This window comes from Anas acuta, chromosome Z (assembly GCF_963932015.1).
Source record: "Anas acuta chromosome Z, bAnaAcu1.1, whole genome shotgun sequence".
Classification (NCBI taxonomy): domain Eukaryota; kingdom Metazoa; phylum Chordata; class Aves; order Anseriformes; family Anatidae; genus Anas; species Anas acuta.
The window spans coordinates 77,590,860-77,603,058 of NC_089017.1; the positions used below are offsets into that span (position 1 = coordinate 77,590,860).

Here is a 12,199-nt window from a genome sequence, read left to right on the forward strand (position 1 = left end):
GGGCCAGTCACAATGCGGTGCTTTTCCCACTCATTCCCAGTCAGACTTACTTCAGCCTCCAATACAGTCAACTGCTGAGATCCCCCTGTCACTCCACAAATATAGATGGGCTCTGGTCCTTTATAGCTCGATGGCATTATAGTACATTGTGCACCGGTGTCTACTAAAGCCTTATACTTCTGTGCGTGTGACGTGCCAGGCCATAGAATCCACACAGTCCAATAAACTCGATTGTCCCTTTCCTCCCCCTGGCTGGAGGCAGGGCCCCCCTAATCCTGGTCAGAATCTTCTTCGTTTCTGTGTTTGAAGGACTGTCTGCTGGAAGTTGGAGCAGCAAACTTTTCAGAGAATCCTTTTTTCCCGATTGTTTTCTTTTGCCACTCACGTACCCGTGCCTCTAGGGTTGCGGTAGATTTTCCATCCCATTTTCTCATGTCCTCTCCATGGTCTCGTAAGTAAAACCACAGGGTGGCACGGGGTGAGTACCCACCATATCGTCTTCCTTGTGTAGATGAACGCCTACCCCTGATAGCTGAGACACTGCTCTGTACAGGTACAGAGGAGAATAATCTCTCTTCAAGTTGGTGAACCTTTTCAGAAAGTTTCTCCACAGCTGAGACGCAGGCCTGTAAGGAAGAGGAGAGACTTTCTTCGTACTGCCGGAGTTGTTTAGCCACTTCATCCACTGTGGGTTCCTCATCCTCTTTCCAGGCCATTATTGCCAATGAGCTGGCATATGATGATGGTGCACTCCGTACAAACTTCCGCCACATGGGTCGTGTACACCTGACTTCATCTGGGTCTTTGGATGTTTGTCTGAGGTCTGGATCCTCATAAATCACTTCCCGTACGGCTAATTCCCTCAGGTACTGGATTCCCTTCTCCATAGTGGTCCACTTGCCTGGTAGACATAAAAGTTCTTCCTTGAAGGGATACCTTTCCCTCACAGCTGAGAGGAGACGCCTCCAGAGGCTGGTGGATTGTGCTCCATCTGCAATTGCTTTGTCAATGCCGGCGTCTCGAGCAAGGGATCCCAGCCGCTTGGCTTCCCTGCCGTCTAATTCCACACAATTGGCTCCAGAGTCCCAGCACCGGAGCAGCCAGGTGACAAGCTGCTCACCTATACAGCGACCAAAATCTTTTCGCACATCTCGTAGCTCGCGCTCATTTAGGCTTCGGGTAGTTACTGTTGATTTTTCAGCATCCTCATCTTCCTCCTCCTGAATCCTTGATGGCCCAGCGTCGTCGTCGTCTCCGTCGTCTCTATACCTTGGCAGAAGCCTTACCTGGATTGGCAGAAGACTCTCTGCGTTCTAAACGACCTGAATCTCTATACCCTTTTTTCACCTTCTCTACAGGGGCAGCTTGCACTGCTACTGCTCGTTTCTCTGACTTTGTTACAGGGTCTGCCACAGGGGTTGGAATGCCCTCTGCAGGGTCAACTTGCACTGCTACATCTTGTTTCTCTGACCCTGTTACAGGGTCTGCCACAGGGGTTGGAATACCCTCTGCAGGGTTAACTTGCACTGCTACATCTTGTTTCTCTGACCCTGTTACAGGGTCTGCCACAGGGGTTGGAATACCCTCTGCAGGGTCAACTTGCACTGCTACAGCTCGTTTCTCTGACACAGGAGCTGGAGCGGCTGCAGGAGCTGGGGCTGGAGCAGTTGCAGGAACCGAAGCTGGAGCGACTGCAGGAACTGGAGTTGGAGCAGTTGCAGGAGCTGGGACTGGAGCGGCTGCAGGAACCAGACTGGAGCGGCTGCAGGATCTGTCACTAAGTTGATAGCAGTATCCATGGCAGCTCGATAGGCATGAGCCAGGCCCCAGCACGTTACAATGATTTGTGTTACTATGGAACTGCCAGAATCATGACACCTTTTTTTCAAGCATTCTGCCAGTTTTTGAGGATTTTGCCATTGTTCAGGGGTGAATTTCCAAAACACTGGGGGTGCCAACTGCTCTAGATGCCTGCCCATATCCACCCATACTCCCTGCCACCCACAACTATCCTGCCTCCGGGCAGATCTCTGGATGAGCTTCCTAAGTAGTTGTTTAACTTTAAGCAGAATCTGAAGTGCATTCAGGAGGCAGAACAACAAGCCTATGGTGGTCTGAGTATCCCAAGAATATTCAATATCTTGGAGAGCTATTGTGACAAGCTCAGGGGATAAGAGGGTGGTGAAGGAGGAAAGCAGAGTGATCCAGGAGGATACAGGGGTGGTGAAGGAGAAAGGGAGAGTAATCAAGTAAGAAAAAATATCTTCTCCTTTCCCCTCCACAGATTGACTCTCTAATGGAGAAAAACAATAGGTATAATTGCTAATAGTTCCCAAGATACTGTTTCCAAAGTACAGAGTCCACAATGTTACTGAGTATAAATACCAAGTTAGAGTCATGACCAGATATCTTATCGTCTCATAAGCCATTGCTATAACACTCAGTACCATAATGATCTGAAACCAGGGCCCGGAGAGGATAAACAACACGACAAAGAGCAAATACGGAAAATAATGTACTATAATACTCAATTTGGAAAACAGGCGCAGCAGAGTTGAGATTAAAGCAATCAGCATCATGACAAGTGACTATTAAGCAGGTCTAATCCTTACACCAATTTTAGTTTAACACACTCTGATCAGATCTGCCGTTATCTCAACCTTTCGAACCCCACGTTGGGCGCCAAACAGACTGTAGTGGTTTAACCCGGCCGGCAGCTAAACACCACGCAGCCGTTCGCTCACCCTCTCCCCTCCCTCTCTGGGACGGGGGAGAGAAATGGAAAGTGAAGCCTGTGAGTTGAGATAAAGACAGTTTAATAAGACAGGAAAATAACAACAACAACAACAACAATAATAATAATAATAATAATAATAATAATAATAATAATGATACAATGGTGATAATAGGAAAGTAATAATAATGTGTACAAACAAGTGATGCACAATGCAATTGCTCACCACTCGCTGACCGATGCCCAGCCTAACCCCGAGCAGTCCGGCCCCCTCCCCACGGCTAGCCACCCCTATATATTGTTTAGCATGACGTCAGATGGTATGGAATACCCCTTTGGCTAGTTTGGGTCACCTGTCCTGGGTCTGTCCCCTCCCAGCTCTTACTGCACCCCCAGCCTGCCCGTTGGCAGGACAGAGCAAAAGGCTGAGATGTCCTTGGCTTAGTATAAGCACTGCTCTGCAACAATTAAAGCATCGGGGTGTTATCAGCACTCTTCTCATCCTAAGCCAAAACACAGCATTCCACCAGCTACTAGGAAGAAAATTAATTCTGTTCTAACTGAAACCAGGACATCTTCAAAAACCCATTAGTGAGATCTTTAGAAATGGATTGTAGGCAATTTCACAATGCTCAGGGGTTGGGTCCCTTGCTCAGTGAGGAGGGGCTGAGGCAAAGATGTTATATAAGGGTGTTCTGGTGTCCCACAGACCTTGCTGATGCTGTTTTAAAAGAATTAAAAAAGCGAGGTAGGAATTAAAATTATTTCACTTATTGCGAACACAGAAGAGTGGCTATTAAATTGGGGGAGAAAATACAGCACAAAGAGGCTGGAGATGAGAATGGTTTAATTAAAGGGCAGGGGAATGGGGAGAAAAAGAAACAAAAGAAACAATAAGGCCACGGGGAAGCGCAGAGAGAAGGAAAAAGAAATATTCTCTACTTCCCATCAACGAGCAATGTTCAGCCATGTCCTGGGAAGCAGGGCATCAAAACATGCAGTGGTTGTTCAGGAGGAACAGCCCCCTTCCCCACGGCAACCCCCTGTTTATTGCTGAGTGTGGCATCAGGTGCTATGGAATGTCCCTTTGGTTGGTTTAGGTCAGCTGCCCTATCGATGTCCCCTCCCCATCACCGCCCACCCCCATTGATTTCCTTTGATGAAGTGGCCAACCATCTGGTTGCCCAGGGGAAGCCAGCTGATGGCACCTGTTTGGATTTCAGCACAGCTTCAAGACAGCTTCTCACTGTCTCCTTCTGGACAAATTGGGCAGCACACAGCTACAGCAATGCATAATGCGATGGGTGAACAAGGGGCTGACGGGTCGCGCTCCAAGGGTTATTGTAAATGGGGTCGCATCAGGGTGGCGGCCAGTCATAGGGGCTTCCGCAGGCCTCCATTTTAGGGCCTGTTCTCTTCAGTGTTGTCCCGACTGACTCGCATGTAGGACTTGAGGGCAGATGGAGTCCATTTATGCATGATGCTAAACAGGAAGGAGTGGCTGACTCCATCGAGGGGAGGAAGGCTTTGCAGAGAGATCTCGACAAAGCAGAGAGCTGGGCAATCCCCAGCAATATGAGGTTTAGCAAGAGCGAGTGAGGGATTCCCCGCCTGGCATGGGGCAACCTTGGCTGTATGGACAGCACAGCCCTGCAGAGAGGGATCTGGGGGTTTTGGTCGATGGCAAGTTGAATGTGATTCAAGCACGGGCCCTGGCAGCCAGGAGGGGCAACAGCATCCTGGGGTGCCTCCAGCACGGCATCGCCAGCCGCTCAGGGGCAGGGATTGCTGTGCTCTGCTCTGCGCTCTTGCAGCATCACCTCAAGTCCTGGGTGCACTTTTGGGCAGCACACTAACAGAAGGACATCAGGTTATGGGAGAGTGTCCAAAGGAGGGCTTGGAAGTGGTGGAGGATGTGGAGAGTAAGACGGATGAGGAGCACATGAGGTGCGCGTGTTTGTTCAGCCTGCATGAGACTGAGGGGAGGCCTCATGGCGGCCGGCAGCTTCCTCACGAGGGCAGCAGAGGGGCCGGCGCTGAGCTCTGCTCTCTGGGGCCACTGCCAAAACTCGAGGGAATGGCAAGGAGATGGGCCACTGGAGGCTCTGGCTGCAGGTGAGGAAAAGATTGTACACCACCACGGGGCTTGGCCACTGAAACAGGCCTCCCAGGGAAGTGGTCATGGCAGCCAAGCTGCTGGGGTTCACCAAATGTCTGGCAAGTGCTTTCAGACACATGCTTTGGTTTTTGGGGGTCACCCAGAGCGCTGGGCTCTGAGGTCACCCAGCGGTGGGCTCTGAGGTCACCCAGCAATGGGCTGTGACCTCACGGCCCTCGCTGCTTATCTTGGGGCGCCGTCAGAGCCTGGCCCAGCCTGGCTCGTGCCTGGACTCTGGCTGAGCGTTTGTGCGAGGCTTGGAGTGCCGAGCAAGGATCTCTTGGGAGATTTGTTGGAGCTGTGCTGTGGGGCCGTTGGCAGCTGCTCTCGGTGCCCGTCCCCGCAGCCAGTGCCTGCGTTTCCCCGGCCCTGCCTGGCTCAGGCAGCCGGGGCTGTGGAAGGAGTGCTCGCAGCAGTGCAGGTGAGCTGTGAGGCGACACGTGCCCCGGGGCTGGGCTTGGGGTTTTGTCCTGCTGAGGGGCCGGGGCACTGCCGCTGCCTGCCCTGGCTCAGCCACTGACCCTGGCCTCTCTCCTTCTTGCAGCGCACAGCAGCTGTGGCAGCGGTGCCAGCCAGGGGAAGCAGCTCCCCATCTGCAGCTCTCCCCAGCCCGCTGCAGCGAGCCGACACCATGGGCGGTGAGGCCCAGGACATCACCTGCCCTGTGTGCCAGGGGGTGTGCAAGGAGCCCAGCTACATCCTCCCCTGCCTGCACCAGTTCTGCTTCGGGTGCGTCATGCGCTGGGTCCAGAGAAGCAGCACCTGCCCCCTCTGCAGGCAGCGCATCACCTCCATCCGCTACTCCATCTGGGCGGAAGACGACTTCCTGGAGGTGCAGGTGGCCCCCGATGCAGAGGCGCAAGACGACAGCCCCCAGGATGAGCAGGGGGCTGCAGAGCCCATGCCCCAGCCTGCCGTGAGAGGCCTCCCGCCCGAGGAATGGGCAGCCCTCTTCAGGGAACACCTCGAAGTCCTGGGTCCGCTGCGCTCCTGGGTGCGCCAGCAAGCCAGGGAGCTCTTCGATGCTGCCTGGTGGGACCAGGACATGCTGGAGGCCACCGTCGTCGCTTGGCTGTGCCGCTGTGGGCTGGATGAGCACGCCTTGGTGCGGGAGCTGCGGCCCTTGCTGCAGGGCCACACGGTGAGCATTGTGCAGCGGCTCATCTCCATCATGGGGGAGATCTGCAGCGAGGAGTACCTCGAGGAGCTGGGCTTCCTGGAACCGCGTCCTGCCAGCCAGCTCTCCATGGACAACGGCCCTGAGGTGGACCTCGAGGGCTCCCAAGACACCTGGGAGCCAGAGCTCGAGGGCTCCCAAGACACCTGGGAGCCAGAAGACAGCCTGGAGGCCACCCCCAGCCCTGCTGCCTCCCCCCGGGACACTCCTGTCACCAGCCTGCTCTCCTCCAGCAGCTCGGAGGATTCTGACATCGAGGAGCTGCCCAGCGCCTCCAGTGCCACCCTGCCTGCGGGTCCAGCACCCATCCCTGAGGAGCAGGAGGAGCTCTTCTCAGAGCCTGAAGAGGAGGAAGCAGAACACGCTGCAGTGCCGGGCTGCAGCCACGGGCCCTCTTCTCCTGGCCAGGGCAGGGACAGCTCACCGGGGGGGCCCCGGCGCCCCCCGAAGAGGAGGGCCGACAGCAACCCGGACTCTCCCCAGCCCTGCAAGAGGCCCCGGCGCCTTTAGCAGGGCACATCTGGTTGTCATCCAAATAAAGAGTTGTGACCCTGCCACAGAGAGTGTCTTGGGCTTCTTCGTCGAATCCCAGAATCCTACAGTCATAGAAATGTCGAGTGGCTCAGGTTGGAAGGGGCCTTAAAGACCACCTAGTTCCACTCCCCCTGCCATGGCCAGGGATGCAACTCACTGGCCTCACCCAACCTGGTGATGGGCAATGTCTGCCCACTCGCTCAGGACCCACAGGACCCAATTATAATTATTAAGAACCTATTTTAATAGGTTATTATAATTAATAAGGTAATTAATTAATTAATTAATTAATACTAATGATAATAATCTATTTTTTAGAAGTAGCAATGAATATGTATTAGTCTTGGAGCATAAAAATCAGCTACTTGATGTAACTGGTGTGCGTCCTGGTGGAGCGGAGACTCCCGGTGCACCCAGCGCTGTTTGCTTACCTCTATTCTTTTAATAAATCCTATTTTTTTATTTAATCCTATTTTGAAGACTGAGCCATTTCTAACAACCTCATTTGGTTTCTTCCTGCCCAGCTCTCCAGCCTGTCCAGGTCTCATTGTACTCAAAATTCTCATTTGTACTTTCTGTAGTACTAGTGTTATGCTTGTGCCATTTGGTTGGAAAGGTGAAATTGAGAATTTTCTTGATACTAGTAGGGACTCTATGTTCAGAATATACCCCTGGCCATTCCTGGGTAGCTTCTTAGCACAATAATCAGTACAACTGCCAGCAATTGCAAACAGTTGTCAGAGTGGCTAACAGATATGAGCACTGCTGGCATATGTCTGTCTATGAGGAAGCCCATTCCTTCTTGTACTTGCTGCTCATCACTGTCCCCACTCGATATCTACATACTGAATTAATGTGATTCCAGCAGGTAACCTTACTTCTTCTAATGTCTTAGCCAATTCAGCATGTGTTGGTGCAAGTCTGTGCTTAACCCTCTGGGGTAAATGAGCAAAAAAGGCTGTATTATTTCCAAAGTAAAAGCAAATTTGTCTTGTTCCTGCCGTGGTAATGTGACCAAAAGATATCTCTAACACCAACGACAGCCATCATTTAAATCCTGCTGTCTTAAGCAGATTAGGTATGTCAGACAGACTGGGTGCTGTGGCAGTCAAGGGTTTAGTAGCTGCATTCAACTTTCTGTAGTCTACTGTAAGCCACCATGTCCTTAATATTTGTAACTGGCCATACTGGAGAAGTTCTTTCCTCTTCCTAGGCTGCCTGCTAGCAAGTTGATTGGGAGTACAACAAGAAAAATTTTTTTAATCAACATTTGGTGTGATTTTCAGCAACACAACTGCTATGAGGACTGCAAGAAAAGTGCTTGCCAGGTCTGCAGCATAATACAATTAGCCTGAATAAGTTATAAGGCAATAGAAGTCCTCTAGTAAAGGACGGTGTAAATGCCAAAACTTAATTGGACAAGCTGTTTCCCCCTGTAAGTAGATTATTCAGATTATTTCCTTTATTTCCTGTAACTGAAAAAACAAACAAACAAACAAACAAAAAAACAACCAACAATATTTACTCCAAAATTTATCCACTTTAAATAGAACACATATTTTAAAAGTCTGTTTCTGCTACAGTTATGTGAAAGATTTTATCCCAAGTCTTCGTTCTATACAGTAGAATAAAAAAATAAATAAATTTCAAAGGACAATTTTCAGATTCACATTAAGGCCGGAGTCCACCTCATGTTGTAAGCCTCTTCTACCAGGTTAGAATATCACCACTAACACCTTGGTACAATTCCTCTACAGGTAGTCAGCTCAGCTTTTGTCATTTATATTCCAATGGGACAGGAACTGATTCACTTCTTCCAAAGTTTGTGAAAAGCAATTCCCCCACGCTTATTTTATAGCCTGGCTGAGCGATGCACTGCAAGTTTTCTCTCCGGTATCAGAACATTTCAAAGCACGGAGTTCAGCCAGTGCAAGAAATCGGTTGTTCATCCAGACATCTTTAGGTTGAGTCTATTTTGCCTTTCAGAAATTCATAAGGATATTAGCATGGTAGAAAATATCAATAAAGGTTAGGAAACACAATGAAAGGAGGAAAAAGAAAAGGCAAAATTGAGCTTCAGAGCTGTACTGACAGATCAGAAATTCTGGGGGGATTCCCTAGGTTGGAAAAGCACAGCAAAACTCACGCCTGAGAATAAGGCACCATGAGGCTGCCAATACGCTCAGGTTACTTACTGTATTAGCATGCTTAATTACAACAAATTAACAACATGTAGTTCTTACCTCTGATATTAATTCCAATATACTCTCCCTGCTCTGGTTGTGAAACACGGAAAGCTCTGTCACGCAGTCCTCGTCAAGGTGTCCCTGCTGCAAGAACATGGACTACATTCAAGCATGAAGCTTTCAGGTTGTCTCCTCGAGACACATCTGACCATGACACTGCTGTGCTATGCAGCAGGCGGAGTCCCTCATTATCCAACATTTCAGATTTTGTATTTTAGTTAGCATCATGGCTAAATGTTGCCGTGAGTAAACGGAGAAAGTCACACAACTTCAGCAACTTCAGCGTCTCGGCCCTCCCTGGTGAGAGGATCTGAACTCACATGGGAAAGGCTGTCTGCAGATAAGATTTTTCACTTGAGTGGAAGCTACACTTTTATCTCTTCTTAAATATGCAAAGCTGCATCAGGCATGCACGTCTTTGCCAGAGCTGCTTAAAACTGACAGCGCACGTGCAACAAGCTGTTCTTTACCTAGACAAACAGCAGCACCCAGTGGCCAGCAGGAGGCATTGGCTGCAAATGCTTGCTCATATACAGAAGTTCTGCACATTTTGATGAGAAGCTAGCTGTTTTGCTAATTAAGCATCAACGACAGAATACAATGACAACGTACCTTGAAATGCCTCCTCAAAAGAAATGGCAAAGAACCGTACCGTTGTGACAGCAAATAAGATTACATGAAATGCCAAGGAACCTTCTTGGCAAGTGTACTTACTGGATATTTACTTTGCCAGTGGACAGCATCTGAATAACCTTCCATGAGCCACGGGTGACTTAACAGATGCTTAACTGTAATCCGCTTCTTTGGGTCCACCTAGTGGGCAGGAAGAATCAAGTTGTTACACAAATCTGTGAGAATAGAAGAAAAAACTTATCTTTTATTCAGACCTTCTGGGTGCTTAGAAGGGATAGAATAGAAACCAACAACAATGTTTCAGAACCCCACCAAAAGGAAGGTTAAATGTCTGAGCTGTGAATAACAGTTACAGCACCTATGGTTACAGTACATGTTCCAGTAACATTCTGCAGTGACTAGACTGCCCAGATGTAGCCCGAAGGCATATTTCATACGCTCAGCTTCATTAATAAAACGTCTCATTTATAAACGCTTCTTAATTGTGCTGTATCAATAGAACACCCAAATGCAAGGTGCTTCAAGACTTCATTTAATTATTTACATTTTAATTTCTATCTCCATGAACTATTATTACATTCTTGCATGAGAATTTTCTGCAGAAGACAAGGCTAACCTTTCCTTCAAGGATTCAGACATATAAGAGTTAATCTTCAAACACCAAATATTTTCTAAGTACTTCATAGATGTAGTATTCCGACCTAATGAAATAGCATTTTGTAGACCTATCTGAGTAGAAGCAGCACCTTTACCTGTAGCATTTGGCTAAGCAGCAGCGTACTGCTAGGAGAGAGCCACTTTGGAATAGTATATTTTCCTCTCTGTGGAAAAAAAAAAAAAAACAAAGAGGGTGTAGAATGAACCTTGAATAGTTAGGTCAAACAGGATTATTAAATTACTTAGGTGATAGTGACATTTCTCTTCAGCCAAAAAGGAAGAACAGCCACATGCAAAAAATGTTTGAGAGTTGAGATAAGGACAGGGAGATCACTCACCACATACCGTTATAAGGAAAACAGACTCGGCGTAATGAAGATCAATGTAATGTATTGACAAATGGTAATAAACTAGAGCAGTGAGAACTAAAAACCTCCTCCCTCTGAGCAATGCAAGGGAACAGGGCAGTCCATAATGCTTTGTCCCTGCTGCTCCCTACACCTCCCTCTCTGTCCCTGCTCCCCATGGGGTCCCTTGCAGGGGATGCCGTACTTCCCAAACTGAGCCTGCGGGGGCTGCCCACAGGCAGCAGCTCTTCAGGAACTGCTCCAATATGGGTCTGCACCATGCGGTCCATCCATCAGGAGCACGCTACTGTGTTGGGTCTGTCTGAGCTGGAGTCACCTTTTCCCTGCAGCAGCCCGCACAGTGCTGTGCTCTGCACTCGTAGCTGGAACAGCACTGATAGCACTCCAGTGTTGTGTCTATTGCTGCGTAGTGCTGGCACAGCATCAGGACTCCTTCCAAGCCCCCAAGAGCCAGCAGGCTGGGGGTGGGCAAGTGATGGGGAGGGGACATTGCCGGGGCAGCTGACCTAAACCAACCAAAGGGATATTCCATAACACCTGATGTCACACTCAGCAATAAAAGGGGGGGCTCTCGTGGGGGAGGGGGCTGTTCCTCCTGAACAACCACTACGCGTTTGAGGCCCTGCTTCCCAGGACGTGGCCGAACACCGCTCGCTGATGGGAAGTAGAGAATAATTTTTCTCTCTCTCTGTGCTTCCGCGCGGACTGATTGTTTCTTTTGTATCTGTTTTTCCTTCCCATTCCCTTTCCCTTTAATTAAACCTTTCTCATCTCAAACCTCGAGTTCTCTGTGTTGTATTTTCTCCCCCTTCCTTCTGAGGAGAGGGGGAGTGAGGGAGCGGTTGTGGTGGAGCTTGGCTGCCCACCTCAGTAAAACCACCACATCTTCAAAAACCCATTAGTGAGATCTTTAGAAATGGATTGTAGGCAATTTCACAATGCTCAGGGGTTGGGGCCCTTGCTCAGTGAGGAGGGGCTGAGGCAAAGATGTTTGGTCAGACTGCAGAGGAACCTCAGGGCAGCCTTCTCATAACTACAAGGAGGGCAGCAAGACAAAGCCAAGCTATCTCAGCAGGGCATGGTGCGATGACCACAAACAGCAGGCATGGGGGTACAAATCACCAAAGGGAGACGGCAATTATTTGGGTGTTATATAAGGGTGTTCTGGTGTCCCACAGACCTTGCTGATGCTGTTTTAAAAGAATTAAAAAAGCGAGGTAGGAATTAAAATTATTTCACTTATTGCGAACACAGAAGAGTGGCTATTAAATTGGGGGAGAAAATACAGCACAAAGAGGCTGGAGATGAGAATGGTTTAATGAAAGGGCAGGGGAATGGGGAGAAAAAGAAACAAAAGAAACAATAAGGCCACGGGGAAGCGCAGAGAGAAGGAAAAAGAAATATTCTCTACTTCCCATCAACGAGCAATGTTCAGCCATGTCCTGGGAAGCAGGGCATCAAAACATGCAGTGGTTGTTCAGGAGGAACAGCCCCCTTCCCCACGGCAACCCCCTGTTTATTGCTGAGTGTGGCATCAGGTGCTATGGAATGTCCCTTTGGTTGGTTTAGGTCAGCTGCCCTATCGATGTCCCCTCCCCATCACCGCCCACCCCCATTGATTTCCTTTGATGAAGTGGCCAACCATCTGGTTGCCCAGGGGAAGCCAGCTGATGGCACCTGTTTGGATTTCAG

The 12,199-nt window shown here is 49.3% G+C and overlaps 1 long non-coding RNA gene across 1 annotated transcript; it reads right to left on the reverse strand.

The window, feature by feature from the left end:
• Positions 1 to 8,717: 8,717 nt before the first annotated feature.
• On the reverse strand, positions 8,718 to 10,770 carry LOC137848305 (uncharacterized). Its single transcript, XR_011091267.1, has 3 exons — positions 10,235 to 10,770; positions 9,564 to 9,662; positions 8,718 to 8,933 (listed from the first exon to the last, which is right to left on the reverse strand). It is a non-coding gene; the product is annotated as an uncharacterized lncRNA (long non-coding RNA).
• Positions 10,771 to 12,199: the final 1,429 nt, after the last annotated feature.